This window comes from Sapajus apella, unplaced genomic scaffold, assembly GCF_009761245.1.
Source record: "Sapajus apella isolate SASKATOON/1434 unplaced genomic scaffold, GSC_monkey_1.0 scaffold194, whole genome shotgun sequence".
Taxonomy (NCBI): Eukaryota; Metazoa; Chordata; class Mammalia; order Primates; family Cebidae; genus Sapajus; species Sapajus apella.
The window spans coordinates 977,772-993,525 of NW_022437134.1; positions in this window are offsets into that span (position 1 = coordinate 977,772).

Here is a 15,754-nt window from a genome sequence, read left to right on the forward strand (position 1 = left end):
TGCTCCCGGCGCCCTGCGTCCCGACGGGCGTGCTCCCGGCGTGCGTGTGTTCTGGCTTGCGTGCGTCCCGGCACGCGTGCTCCCGGCGCCCTGCGTCCCGGCGGGCGTGCTCCCGGCGCGCGTGCTCCCGGCGCGCGTGTGTTCTGGCTTGCGTTCTCCCGGCGTGCGTGCTCCTGGCGTGCGTGCGTGCGTTCTGGCTTGCGTGCTCCCGGCGCGGGTGCGTCCCGGCGTGCGTGCTCCCGGCTTGCGTGCGTGCTCCCGGCTTGCGTGCGTGCTCCCGGCTTGCGTGCGTGCTCCCGGCTTGCGTGCGTGCTCCCGGCTTGCGTGCCTGCGTCCCGGCGATGTAGAGAAATTCCAGTTACTTCCACATTTTTGATTGAAAAGGCTCCTGGAACCAGGTGCCGACTTCAGCTAACAGGGAAATCCGATGACTTCTAAAGTCCTCAGATGAAGAGGTCCCCGCCTGGAGCCTGCCTGGTGGTCACCGGTGACGTGTGCTCTCCGGACTTGGTGACGGTGGGCCCTCGCTCTTGTGTCCGCCGCGCGCGCCCGTGTCCGCCGCGCGCGCCCGTGTCCGCCGCGCGCGCCCGTGTCCGCCGCGCGCGCCCGTGTCCGCCGCGCGCGCCCGTGTTGGGGTCTCAGGAAGCGGAAAGGGCCCAGGCAGCGGCGCGTCCGCCCGCCTGGCTGCTTCCCGCGGAAAGCGGGCTCGGGGTCGGTCACGAGGCCCGTCCACGGAGCGGGGAGCCGGGACCCCCGGCAGGCTGCGGACACGCGTCTCCGCTGCGGGCCGGCGTGGGGGCGGCGCGGCACATGCGCGGGTGGAACCGCTGCCGTCGGCACGCGACCCCGCGGTCAGGGAGGCGACGGCAGAGAAGGTCTCGGGCCTGGGGAGGCCGAGGGGCTCCGGCGGCCGGGCACGTGCGGAGCGTGCGGCCGCCCGGCTGCAGGAGGGCTCCGCGGCCGTCGGAGTCCGCCCCCCGCACGCGGTGACGGTGGCGCAGCCGCCCGTCGATGGCAGCGCGGACCCTCCTCGCTCCGCCCGGCCCGGAGCCTGCGGCCGCCCGAAGGCCTCCGTGCGCCGGCGCGCCGGCACCAGCTTCCGCCGAGGCCGTGTCCCGGGGGCGCCGCGCGCTCGGCCTCGGGATTTCAGGGTGAGTGGGACCTCCCCAGGGGTCCCGCGGCCGCGGCAGGTCCCAGGGCCCTTTCTCCTCCAGGAGGGAATCCCGAGTTGGAAGTGATGTCAGGACGCGGATGTTCCCAGGCACGGCCACCATCGCGCAGGGGACGACCACGGCCGGGCGGGGCCGCAGCCGGAGAAGGGTGCGCATCGTCCCGGCCGCGCGGCGGAGCCGCCAGAGCCCGGAGAGGCAGGACGGCCGTCCGGATGGAAACGTCGGGAAGACAGCAAGCGGGCCTTCTGACGGCTCTGACAGAGGCCCGTATGCTGGGAAGAGTCTGCTCACGAGCCGACGGAGGGCGTTAAACGCAGGAGGGCCCGTGCGCGGTGTGGCCACAGTCCCAGACACGGCGCTGGGAGTGCAGCGGCGGTGCACGCCAGCGCCCCGCTGTACGGGTCCAGTTTAACCACCTACAACCGGCAGTGCTGAGACACAGTCAGAGGTTTTTTTTTTGAGATAGAGGCTTAGTCACCCAGGCTGGAGTGAGTGAAGTGGTGCGATCTCAGCTCAGTGCCACCTCCACATCTTGGGTTCAAGTGATTCTTCTGCCTCAGCCTCCTGAGTAGCTGGGATTGTAGGCACCCACCACCATGCTGGGCTAATTTTTGTATTTTTAGTAAAGATGGGGTTTTGCCATGTTGGCCAGGCTGGTCTTGAACTCCTGACCTCAGGTGATCCACCTGCCTCCACCTCCCAAAGTGCTAGGATTCTGGGCGAGGGCCACTGCTCCCAAGCAGAGTCAGAGTTTTGACTGTAGGAGGCTAAGGCCTCAAATGGGTCAAAGTTAGCCACGTGAGTATCATTATAGCAAGGTGTACATCCCAAAATAACACTACAAATCAGGGCAGCTTCCGTGATGTTTTAAGTATGGACGGCGAGGGAAGCAATGTAGTGGCAGGACGTCGGAGGGGGTTTCCAGTTCAGCAGCACAGAAGGAGACGGTCGGGGTGGGAAGGAGTGTGAGAGGAATAGTGAAATTCCGACGGGACAGTTTGGTTGGGGACAGGGCGCGCTCACAAAGAAGGATCCACGTGGCTTGGAGTCGTGGGTTGTGGACGGCAAAGCCAGTCACGCGAGAGTTTCTCCTCTTACTTTAGCTTCTGAGATGCTGAGGATGACACTGTCAAAACAAGAGGACTGGGAAGTTTTTATACGAGGGAGAAAGAAAAAAACATGGAAGGAAGAAAACAGGAGTCTCATTGTTCTGATTCAAGGAAGGTCACAAACGTTGTTCCAAGTATAATTAGGAAAGCCACCTTGCACATAAAAAGCTAGTACAAGCGGAGTAATTGCATGTGGGTCTTGAGAAATGGGGGTTGGATAAAGAGCAAGTGAATTGGCCGGACGCGGTGGCTCACGCCTGTAATCCCAGCACTTTGGGAGGTCGAGGCGGGTGGATCACCTGAGGTTAGGAGTTTGAGACCAGCCTGGCCAACATGGTGAAACCCCATCTCTACTAAAAATACCACAAAAAAAAAAAACTTAGCCGTATGTGGTGGTGCACACCTGTAATCCCAGCTACTCGGGAGGCTGAGGCAGGAGAATTGCTTGCACCTGGGGGGCAGAGGTTGCAAGATCTCACCATTGCACTCCAGCCTGGGCGACAAGAGTGAAACTCTGTCTCAAAAAAAAAAAAAAAAAAAAAAAAAAAAAGTAAGTGAATTGAGGATAATCTCAGAAAAGTGGAGGATCTTGAAGCCCTTCTGGAGCATGTAAGGAAATGACAAGGGAGGGAAGGAGGGTGGATGATAAAGACCGCAAAAGGCTTACGTGACATCCTTTGCTTCTGAAGGTTCTGCTGCTAATCCAAAGGAAGGAGTTCATATTCAGGTAAAGTGTCACCTGGTTGTTTGCAAAACAAAAATTAGTGGATCTTCCAAGGGCTCAAAGTGTGAGCAGGCTGGAGTTCTGGTGGTGGTGCAGATGGCAAAGTGGGCCCAAGGGGAGAGCCCCTGCAGTTGAACAGCTGCGGGAGGGACTGGGGGGACTGGAGAGGGTCCAGTCCAGAGGGCCTGAGGGCGTTCCTGTCTTGAGGCAAAGTTTTAAATAGACCCAGTCCCCCAGGCTAATAGGAGGGCTCGTTTCTGATAAGGAGGGGTCAGGTTTTGGACAAAATTTGTCCTGGTCTTCAGCAGTGGCCTGGACCGTTTGCCGCAGGGAGGCAACAGATTGAGACAGATAATGAGCCTCCAGGTCAAGTAATAGGTCTGTTTGTATAAGGGGCGCCCATGAAGAATTCCAAAAATGACTAAGGTGGGTTGAAACCTGTGGGGTTGTTCTCGATCTCAACGGAGCAATAGGAAGAAGTCACCCAAGACGGCCGGGTGTCCCTAGAGAACCTCGTGACCAGAGTTTTTGAGGCTAGACCGGCCCTTGAATGACCGAGGGCGGTAAGCAGCATGTAAGGGATACTGTACTTGGAGGGTCTCGGTGACTCCTGGAGGAACAGGGGAAATAAAGACCGGGCTGTTGTCTGACCGGAGGGATGGCGGGAGCCCAGATCAAGGAATAACGTCTTCTGAAGAGCCGTAGTTACTTCCGATGCTCTTTCTGTTTGACTGGGAAGGCTTTAGTCCAGGCTGTGAAAGATGAAAAAGTATCTGAATCCGTTATGAGAGGGCATGTGGGCAGAGTCCTCCCCTGGGCAGGTCGTCTCCCGCGAATAGGCTGGAGGAGGGCCAGGGGCTCATTGCAACCTCAGGATTTCATTGACCACACATCGGGCAGAATTGAGAAATGTTCCATTCAGCTGGGGCTGGGTCAGGCCTGTGAAAAAGGGTCGATGAAGGCTTGTAAAGTTTCTGCCCCCCGGGTGGGTAGCCTGACGGAGATTCCAGAGGATTTCCATTGTGGAACCTCGGGGAGGAGGGTTAGTCTCAAGAGTTTCGAGGCCATCCCTCAGGAATGAATGTGACACCCAGTTTTAGTGCTTTCTGTAATGCAGAGTGTGCTGGGGTTTTGGGGGGGTCAGGTGAGGAATGAGGGCGCCTGGAGAGGAGCCGAGCAGCTGATTTAGTTTGTCTGTCTGCATAATTATCCCCCCGGCAGGATTCAAGTTCTGTTTCTGAGGAGCCTGACGGAGAAGGGTTTTACTGCTTCTGTTGGGAGACATATGTCTTCTAGCAAGGTTGAAATTTCAGGGGCGTGGTGAATGGGGTGTCGGGGCTGTGAGAGACCCTGTCTCCTTCCCACAGCTGTGAGGGCGTGCGTCACATGACACAGGCTGAGTCGGTGTGTAAGTCACTTGAGCCTTATTCCAGTACCCGGTTACAGAGCTGTGCCAAGGGCTGTTAGTTCAGCTTTTTGAGCCCAGGCGGTTCCTCTGGGTGTGGGACCTGATTCTGTGGCGTTAGTGACGCCAGCTGTGGCAGAGCCTGACACTCTCCTTCTAATACGAACCTCCCGCCGCTGGTGCACCGGGTGGCATAAGGACTTTGTGCACAGCGTCCTTTAGATCAGCCCTAGCACTGCATGTAGGATCAGTAGTTTCCACGCAAGAATGTCCACGAGAAGCCATAGGTTTTACAGAGTTCAGGAGTTTGCAAAGCAAGTGATTGGCGCTTATGAATTCTGTGATCTGAAATCCAATAGAAGGCCTTAGAATTTAGAATACCCAAGACCTGATGGGGGGGCAGGGTTAAAACCGTTAAGGTTTGTCCTAGGGTCAGTTTTGAGACTACTTTTACTAAGAGGGCCACTGCTGCTGAGGCTCCTAAGCAGGGCGTCATCCTGGGATGCCAAGTAAAGGTTTTGAAATATATGCTGCAGGGCACTTAGAGGGCCCAGATCTTGGGCTAAAACTCCCAAAGCGATTCCCCTTCGTTCATGTACATGCAAAAAGAAAGTCTTGGTCAGACCTGGTAGGGCTGAGGCCGGGGCTGAGAGTGAAGCCTGTTTTAGAGTCTCTGGAGCATGCTTCATGTTATCAGTCCACGTGAGACGTTCCTCAGCTCCTCTGAGAGCTTCGTGAAAGGCTTGGCTATTCATCCAAAGGAAGCAGTCTGTCCTCTGCAAACCCGGCCACACCCTCACAGGACCAAAGCAGTTCTTTAGTTCCTGGAATTGTCATGTTTAAGATAATATTTTATATTTTATATTTCAATTACTTTCATTAATTTAATTTACTTTTGAGACTGAGTCTCACTCTGTTACCCAGGCTAGGGTGCAGTGGCGCGATCTTGGCTCATTGCAAACTCCACCTCCCGGGTTCAAGTGACTCTCCTGCCTCAGCCTCCTGAGTAGCTGGGACTACAGACACACACCATCATGCCCAGCTAATTTTTTTTGTATTCTTAGTAGAGTTCAAGACCAGGCTGGTCTTGAACTCCTGACCTCAAGTGCTCTGCCCACCTCAGCGTCCCAAAGTGCTGGATTTACAGGCATGAGCCGCTGCTCTGGGCCTAAGGTAAGATCTTTACAAGTGCTAGAGTTAAGATAAGACCCCAAAACTGAATACCCTGTGTGAATATTTTTACCCTAGAAGGAGACACTTTGTACCGATAATCTGCAAGTTTGGTGCTAATACTGTACTTTGGTCTGTGACAGCTTTGCTAGGACTACAGATTAGCAGGTCATCGCCACTGGAGGAGGCTGCTGTCCGGGAAAAGCAGTGTGGACAGGTGGTCTTCAACTAGGGCCCGTCTAAAAGCGGGGGCTATCTCTGAATCCCTGGGGCAGAACTGTCCAAGTTAACTGTTGAGTTACTTAGGTATGTGGGTCTTGCCATTCAAAAGCAAACAAAAGTTGGCTATCTGAGTGTAAAGGAATGCAGAAAAACGCATTCTTGAGATCAAGAATGTAAACCAAGCTGTGGTGGAGGGAATCTGTCCAAGAAGGGTGTAAGGGTTTGGGACAGTAGGTGAACAGGAATAGCAGCTTCGCTAGGAATGATTCTAAGGTAGGAGCCCTCTGGTTTCTTCACAGCTAAGGTGGAGCGTTGCAAGGTGAGTTGCATGGGTGCACGCATCCGTGGGTTACATGTTTTGGTTATTAGGGGCTTTAGCCCTTCTTATGCGTCTGCTTTCAAGGGGTATTGGGGGGTTCTGGGGAACTTATTGGGATTTTTATGCCAAGTGATGACAGGAGCAGACGATATTGAATGGCCAGGAATAGAAGTTTCCCAATCCTCAAATGGCACGTGTTTTAGAAAGTGAGGTTCTACAGATTGCAGCAGGTTTTTTGGTGATGTGTGAGTTAACACAGCTAGAAGGTGAAGCTTAGCTATAAACTGGCTTGTAATTTTCTTAAGTCATGCTCTAGTAATGGAACAGTGCAGCTTGGCAGGACTAAAAAGGAGTGAGTAAAGAATAGTCTTCATTTAACAGGGGAGTGGTGGCATGAAACAGCCTCACCGGGGTTTTCCATCCACGCCTGTGAGGGAGATGGAGGCTTGGCACACTGGACCACAGTAAACATTTAAAGCTGAATAACTGGCCCCATATCTCTGAGGAACATTGCCTCTTGTTCAGCCTCCATCAGATTTCCCCAAGGCCCCTCCACGGAGATGGAACGGCTAGGGGCCTGGACGGCCGGACGGCCTCACGGCCCCGTCTGTCATCTGGAGGATGGCTTTCAGAGCCTTGGTCATCACCCAGGGAGAGGATGAGAGGTGCCCGTCCTTGCCCTCATCCTGTCCTTGTTCTACAGGACCCCCCATTGGGTAGGTCGGCAAGGATGTGGCTGTGACGGCCCAGAGGAAGAGGTGCCCCTCCCATCATCACAGGGGAGAGAGGGGTGTGCACTCTTCAGTGACCCTCTTGTTTGCAACGAGGACACGGTCCTGGGGGCAGCTTGTGACCCAGAGGTTTGAGGCATTTCATACACCAGTGTCCTGGATTACTGCAATAGGGACAGGCTCCTGTTCTGTGAGTGTTATGGGGACAAGCCTTGGGGTTGTTCACGAATGGAAAAGAACCTGCCAATGCTGTCGCCATGTCCTCCTCCAACGGAGCCTCTCTTATTTTTGATGTTTCCTCCTGATTACTGAAAACCTTCAAGGCTGCATTTAGTAACGCAGGAAAGGGAGTCAGTGGGCCTTGCTCTGATTCTGGAGTTTTTGTCCTATGTCTTAGGGAAGCCTGACAGACCGTGAGGCCGGGATGGACTGGCCTTCAGGGGCCAGATTTAGTCCGGGGTCTAAATCTCTATGCATGGCCCACAGCAGTCTAGCTTGCAGAAGGGCAGGGTTCTCAGATGGCTCCTGAGTGGTTTCTCATGTTTAGAAAAATTAACAGGTTTTATTAGAGCCTTTTTCACTCCTTCCAACAAGCAAGTCACGATATAACCTCGTCGGCCCTACCTCTGTCTGCACCACTTCGGCAGCCTGGGATTGCCCGTGGGTTCTGTGCTGGGGACAGATTCTTCCCAGCTCTCTCTTAGGGTTATGAGCATGAACTTTATCTGCCCCAGCTTGAGCTAAAGGCCACACACGTGACTTTCCTTCGTGAGAACAAGTAGTTACTACCGTGAATGTGCCTCGCCAGGTTGCGTCAGAGGCAATAATGAAAGCGGAAGATTCTCGAATGAACCTAGTAGGGTCCTGGCTAAAGGAGCCCAGCTCGCGTTTGAGGAAGATCAGACATTGGAAAAGGGACATGAACTCACATTGTTCTTAAATCTCCATTGGCCGTCTTGTGGAAAGGAAAAACACTGGGATTCTCTGAGGACTCTGTGCTGGTGGCATCTGTGACTCCTGTGTGAGTATGTGGGGGATAAGGCTCTGGGGTTGGGGCGGAGGGCTGACTCGGGGATGGAGCAGATGGAGAGGGTGCAGGTGAAGCGCGAGCAGGCTTCGGAGAGTGTGATGGGCAGAAGGAAGGTCACCTAGGACGTCAAAATTGGGGAGGGGGGAAGCTCCATATGTGACAATTTTTGTATAATTTCGGGTTTTGGGATAAAGCCAAAATGACTTCAGCACATGGGACCTCCAAGTCTTTCTGAGGCTCTGGCAAAACAAGTGTAGTGTTCCAGTCCAGGTCCCATTCAGAGGCCAGTATGAATTCTTGGGGAGCCTATATTGAACCCAAGATATATTACAAAAGAAAACCGTATGCTTCTTTTTCAGAGTTTGTGGGTCAAAATTCGACCAGTTTTGAAGAACGCAATTCAAGGGGGTGTGGGATGGAACTGAAGAATGAGTTGGGCCCATGTTGGGTTTAGATCGGGGAACACAAGACTCCTGAGGTGTCCCCGAGGGACTTGGACCCCGCCCCTCCGGCTCACTCTGTTCGAGGGCGCCCACCCCGCTGGAGGGCCTGCCCTTGTCTGGATGACCCCTCCAGGTGTGCCCGTGTTTGAGTGGTCAGCTCAGAGCTAAGGGGAAGGAGAACTCACCCGGAACTTGGGGTGCGGTTCTGCCTGAAGTGGAATTCAGAAGTGGGTCTGCAAACAGCGGGGGCGTCTGGGTGAGTGGGGATCATGGCCGCTGTTTCCAAGGCACGGGTTACAGGGCATTCCGTCACATCACGGTGGACTTGCCACCCCAGCCAGCAGTAGCAAGTTCGCTCTTTTGTCTTGGCCTTCGGGTCACACCAGACAGTGCCCTCGGCCAGAAACCCTCAATTCCCAAAGAGTACTTGAGCTGGTTCCCTGGTGGCCCGAAAATACAACAGAAGCCTGGCTAATTCCTCGCCTCCAAGGGCAGTGGTAGAAAGATCTCTCTTCTCTAGGGCTTCAGGATCCCACTGAGGAGTGGCGCCCCACCAGGGCCGTCAGTTCCTGAGTAAAGAAGGAGCATCAAGGGAAGCGGGGAGGGAAAAGAAGGGAGAAGTCCCAGTAAGTCCCCGTGCACACCACCAAGATGCCGGCGAGGCGTCAGAGCCTCAGTGTCGGGGAGTGGCCAACTCTCGGCTTGATAAGAAGAATTTACCGACGCCAGTGCGGTCTGAAAGAGGAAGGCTGAGCCAGGCGCGGTGGCCCACGTCTGCAATCCCAGCACTTGGAGAGGCTGAGGCAGGCAGATCACGAGGTGAGGAGTTTGAGACCCGCCTGATCAACATGGTGAAACCCGTCTCTACTAAAACTATGAAAATCAGCCGGGCGTGGTGGCTGCAGTCCCAGCTACTTGGGAGGCCGAGGCAGGAGAATCGCTTGAGCCCGGGAGGCCGAGGTTGCCGTGGGCCGAGATCACGCCCTGCACTCCAGCCTGGCGACAGAGCGAGACTCCGTCTCAAGAAAAAGGAGTGCAGCGGGCGCCTTAGCCGGAGGACTGGGCGCCGCGGGGCGTTTTCCCCAGGGGCGTCTGTGGGCCTCCCAGCAGGGCCGGAGGGCGATTCGCAGGTACATGGCCAGGCCTGCAGACTTCTTGTTGCCTCAGTGATGGCAAGGGCTGCACAGTGAGTTTGGGCATGCATGCATTCCAGAGCTGTGTATAAATTCTAGTTATGTATAAATTTGGGGTTGAAAGGAGGCCTGGAACCAGGTGCCGACTTTAGATGACAGGGAAGCCTAATTACTCCTAAATTCCTTAAATACAGAGCTTTGCCTCTGGACGGCCAGCCTGCTGGTCACCAGGGGGTGTCTGCTGTCCTCAGCCAGCTCAGGGGCCTCTCCAGCTCTGCCTCCGGCCCTCCCCCAAACACACTCCCCTCTGCCCCAGGCAAACACGTGGTGGTCTCTGCTGTCTTTGCTCAGCTCCCCCTCGCACCCCAGGGAGTCATCCCGACTGTCCAGTGTCCTCAGCTGCCGTCAGGCCACTCACTCTATGGGTCACATCGTCTGTTGACTGCCTGTCCCCCACTCCCGGGGCAGGAACCCCTTTATGCAGCTCTGTGTGCCCGGCGTGGCGTGTGCGAGGGCAGAGAGGGTCTGCACTCAGGGTGGCGACTGGTCCCAGAGGGTGGGTGGGGCAGCCCTGGAAAGCCAGGGAGGCTTGCGTGCTTTGCTCTGGAACAGAAGGTGTTGCTCCCTCGTCCTGGGTTGAGGTAACCAGGAGAAGCTGTTGTAACCACCCAGGGAAGGTGTTTCCTCAGGCTGAGAGCTTATTGGGAGCCTCAGAGCTACTGACGACAGCAAACCGCAGGGCAGGCAGCTGACCTCTGTCTCCCAGGAGTCCAGGAGATAAGGGCCACCTGGCCAGGTGGACCAGGCCGTTCCAGCCAAGGCCGGTATCAGCAGCGCCCTGGGAACGGCCTCTCGCAGTGTGAAATGGGAGGCGAGGGCACCGCCCGCTCAGTCACCCGCCTTTCTGGGTCTGGGGTGGGCCTGGGCCGGCAGCCCAGGGGGCCAGGACACGGGGCTGGCCTGCCTTGCCCTCCTGGGGAGGACAGACACAGAGGTGTCTTTGTTCCCCAGATATCACCAGCAGAACCAGCTGGCTTGCTACCTGACGTGCAAGGCCGGGAACTGAGTCTTTTCTAAAAATTTACCTTGTTTTGTTACAATTGATACGACATAATGCTAACAGTTTCTTTGGGTCTGGAGCCCATCTCACTAAGGTAGGCGAGCCCGCCGCCCTTCGGTGCTCTACGGAGGTGACGTGTGGCGTGCTGGTCACGAGGTGCTCTGGCCACTCCTGCCGGGCAAACCCACCGCGCACCGTTTAATTGAACCCCGACAAAACCAGCCTGTCGGGACATCCAGGCTGCAGGTGGCCTCCACCCCTTTCACAGGCGGCAGCCGGGTCCCAAGGAAGGGAGGGTTGGAGTAAAACCCACTGCCTCAAGTGCTGGGCGGGACCCTGGGCCGTGGGGCCTGTGCCTGAGACGCACTGGTGCCTGGGGGTGTCCAGCCCAAGAGGCCCCCTCCAGGTCACAGCCTGAATGGCAGGAGTTGGTTCTGGCAGGTGAGGGGCCTGCAGAACGGACGCCACTGAGTAGCTCCTGGTGAGATGCCGTGTTCTGGGGTAGCTGTTCTGGCGCGCTGCCTGGGTCTGCAGTGCTGTGAGGGCTGCCACACGTGCCTGTGCTGTGGCCCCATCCCTGGAACAGCCCCTGCCGTGCCCAGCCTGTGGCTGCATCCCTGCTCGTACTGGGCGTAAAACCGTCCTGTGAGAATGGCCTGCTGGCGTGTGCTGCCAGGAGTCCAGCCTGTGGAGGCAGGGCTGCCCTGGACCTCTTATCCGTGAGGCAGAGTTCTGTCCTGGGGTGACAGAGCAGACGTCAGGGGCCACCAGGGTCATGGTGGAGAAATCCGGCTCGGCCTCTCCTGCCTGGGCCAAGACCGCCCTGATGCACTGCCCCCTCCCCATGCGACTCCAGCCAGCCCGAGGGTCCTCCCAGGCAGGGGTGAGGGCATGGAGACCAGCTCCCTGGGAGTCTGGGCACAGCCCCCTAAATGCTGGAGGACTCGGGAGCCAGGACATGGGGGATTTCCAGCCGGGCTCCAGGGCTCCTTTCCCCAGGCCCCTCTGCCTGTGGCGAGTTCTTGGCATTGGCGGGTGGGTGGGGAGAGGGGTTGGATAGGGTCCGGCACTGCCTTCCTGGTGCCCCTCAAGACCTTCCCAAGCCCATGCCACAGAGATGTGAGCAGAGACCCCATGTGTGGTTGGACAGGACAGGCCTGGCCCCTTCCTGGAGGTGGCCGAGGGGGCAGGACAGGTAGGGCCACCTCAACCGTGTGGTCCTGGCAGCTGCTTGTCCCAGTGGAACCCACGTCTTCATCTGCACAGCAGGGACATACCCTCGGGCAGCGGGGGCCATGGTGACTTGGGGGAGAGGGCAGCTGCCCATTGCGGGAGTCTCTGGGCTTCACTTCTGGGACCCCCACCGTCCCCCACCAACCTGGAGGCCCCCAGCACCCCCATGCTGGACAGTCTGTCACCCTCTACTCCCAAGTGCTTGTAGAATCCAAACCAGAAAGTGGCACGGCTGACGAGGCCGTCCAGGCCAGTGTGGCCACAGGCCCTGTGGGGCTGGCCCTGTCTGCTGCCCCTGCTCTGCCCTGCTGTCTTGAGGCCGGCGTTCTGGATACGGGGGAGCCCCGCCAGGAAACAGTGCTCTCCACACATGGCAGCGGCGATTGGTGGATTCGGGGTGCATTGCAGCCCGCAGAATATGTGTGTCCTAGTCCTAACCCCTGTGAAAGTGACCTTGTCCTAGGGTCTTTGCTGACATGATCAGGCAAAGGGCAGGACAAGGGTGGGCCTGAGCCCAGATGAGGTCGAGGCCAGTGGGACTCATTCTCCAGACTGGACCGAAGACAGGCCAGCAGCAGCAGGCAGCATGGATGGCGTCCTCTGGCCACCCTCACTGCCCATCCGCCAAGACACCCCCACCAGCACCGGGACAGTCTGCAATGCCATGGCAGTGCCCAGAAGTCATGGCCCATTTCCATGGCAACAACCGGAAGTGACCACCCATTTCCTAGCAACTTTGAATAACCTGCCCCTTCATTTGCACGTCATTAAAAGCGGGTGTAACTGTGACTACCAACCTCCCTGCCCCGCACGGGCTGCCCTGCTGGGCCGGAGCTGCAGCACTGCCTACGCCTCCCCGAAGCTGCTTTCTTCTACCACAGGCTCGCCCTTGAATTCCTTCCGGGGCAAAGTCGGGAACCTTCCCCGCATGACGGTGACGGTGTCCCTATTGAGAAAGGAGGTAGCTGAACGCAGGCACAGAGACAGACACACAAGGAGAAGTTCCTGTAGCCACAGAGACAGCGGGGTGGTGCAGCCACACTGAGGACCCCGGGGATGCCGGTAGCCACCAGAAGCTAGAGGAGGCCAGGGAGGAGCCCCCATCCCCAGAGGCTTCCGAGAGCCTGGCCCTTCGCTTTAGACTTTTGGGGTTCAGCAATGGGAGAAAAGGCTTCTGCTGTTTGACATCACCCAGCCTGAGGTCATTTGCTGTTGCAGTCTCGGGAAGCGGAGCAGCACATCCATGAGTTCCTCGTGCCTACCTTTGGTGCCTACACTGATGGCCTCTGTCATCACCTGCAAGAGCCGGCCGCCGTCCTCACCAACTCCCAGGGCCCTCCAGCTTCATGCTGGTCACTGGCCCGCACCCAGCCCGTCGGAGAGTTGCCAGCGTCTCTCATCCTCTCCTTGTTCTTTCCGCTCTGAAGCCTCCTAAGACTTTTGAGACTTACCCAGCACGTGCACACGTGGGAATGCTTCTTCGGCCACACCAACCTGCAGGAGGACACAATTCTGAGGAACAACTGGGCGCTGTGCGGAGCTCAGACCGTGGCAGGAACACTCAGTGCACATGGCCGCCCACTGGGTGGCAGGGGCTGGGTGGCCATGGAGGAAGGCAGGCAGGTGCCCACGGGCAGCCCCAGCCTGTGCCTGTGAAAACTTCTAAAACACTCGACTTTTCATAGAAAAACTTAGAAACAGCCCCCCTTGTGGTGGGCAAGGCACCAGCCCTGCCCGGTTCCGCCCTCCCGAGCCTGACCCTCAGTGAGGGCTCCAGCCCCAGCGGCCGCGCTGGATGTGGCGGTTCCGCAGAGGCCGGCACGAGCATGCCGTTGAGGAGAAGGCCGTCTCGGCGAGCTGGGTTTTCCTTCGTGCGTGGGCCGCACCCACTCACGAGCCTCTCCACCTGGAATTCCACCCGTGGAGGGGATGTCCACGCCCACACTGGCCTGCATCTCTGGGATTTTATGAGCATCAGTGGGTGTAACCGGCCACAGTGAAACCTGCCCAATTGTCCCATAGACAAATGTTGATGGTTTCTTTTGAATAAACGTAGAAACTGGCTCTCCCAGTCTTTAAACTTGAGAAGGCTACATTTGTCTTATCTGAGTTCTTTCCTCAGGAAACCGGCCCTCAGCCCTCCCAGGTAGTAGGAGGGAATGGAGACTCAAAGGTCATGGCATCTAGACAAAGACGTGCCAGTGTCTCCCCCATCGTGGCCACCTGACCGGCCACCTGCTTCCTCCTGGCCGGCTCCTCTTCATCACTCTCTAATTCCTGTTTTCCTGCATGCAGTTACGTTTCTGCCACGTAAACCTCTCGTTTCAGTTGATCAGGGCGGTGGATTTGAGACGCGTCTCCCACCTCTTTGGCTGCAGCTCCCGTTAAAACATTCTTACTGGCTTTCCGTGTGGCCAGCAGCAGGACGGAGACCAGACTCCTGGCGTTTCGGTGACAAGAGAACACTCAGGAAACTACAGTGCAAATCAGCACAGCCCCGATGCCGAAGAGGAGCTGGCGGCCTTGCTCGTCTCAAGGATTTTCCCAGGAAAATCAATTTGATGCCTACTTGAGATGTACTTTTTAAACTGATTTTTAAAACAATTAAAGTATTGTGTGCTCATTGTAAATACTTTCAAAACATCAACATACATTGTTAAAAAAAATTAAATGCCTTAAAACCGTCTATTTAGATGAGTCCACATTTTTTTTTGGGGGGGACGGAGTCTTGCTCTGTCCACCAGGCTGGAGTGCAGTGACTCAATCTCGGCTCACTGCAACCCCTGCCTCCCTGGTTCTAGCAATTCTCCTGCCTCAGCCTCCCAGGTAGCTGGGACTTGGGACTACAGGCGCATGCCACCATGCCCAGCTAATGTTGTATTTTTAGTAGAAACTGCGTTTCACCATGTTGGCCAGGCTAGTCTCGAACTCCTGACCTTGTGATCTACCTGCCTCAGCCTCCCAGAATGCTGGGATTACAGGTGTGAGCCTCTGCTCCCGGCCAGAGCCCACTTTTACAACGGTGGGTGTATGTCACTTTCTCACTTTTATTTTGCCACATTTTTGTCCGTATAGCTGAAATCATTCAATACACACTGATACTTGAACGGAAAAAACACCAGAACTTTCTTGGGCCCCAGTGGAAGTAACAGAAAGGACAGATTGGTGCCGTGCACTGTCTGGCTCTGGTGGATTTATCAGTCTCTACTATTCCACAACATTTTAAAAAGAAGCAATTGAAGTCATCTGATGGCGCTTAAAGAGGCAGCGTGGCTACCCGTATGCATCGGAGTGATTTAGGAACATTTTACCGAGACGTTTCCAGGGTGAATCTCTTTTCTTTGGATCTGCTGGGCACCAGGAGAGCAGTTTATCACCCTCGTGTAGGGAAGGGCGACAGGCAGGCCGGGATGCTCCCTCCTGGACTTCGGGGGTCCCCACCACGCTGGTGGATCGAGGGGCCACTGCACCTAAGCTGTCTGTGCAGACAGGTGGGTGTGCTGGGCACCTGGTTTCCTCCCGGGCTTCTAGGACCCACAGGGACGCCAGGTGGAGGGTGCAGCACGATCAGCCCCGGAACAGTCCCGGCGTTGAGGCTCCGAGGCGCTGAAGGGCTTCCCTGGTTGGGAGATGTCACACGCACTACCATAACACGGTGCTGGGGAACAACACGTCCCGTGGGCTGCACCCAGAGAGGACGCTGGAAGCTCACTTCTGTTTCCTTCATGCTCTGCCCGGCGCCCTGCCCAGGCCGACTGTGTGTGTGTCCTTTCCTTGTAACAAGTGGAAGGCCAGCCAGTCCTCCTGGAGAACCGTCGGCCTGGAACCCGGCAAACCTGTGCAGCCACCTGTTTCCAGCTCAGGCAGTGGTGTGGCTTCCCTCAGCTCTGTGGATTCTCAGAGCCACAATCACAGCTCTCAGCTCCGTGGATTCTCAGGTAGAGCCACAATCACAACTCTCAGCTCCGTGGATTCTCGGGTAGAGCCACAATCACAGCTCTCA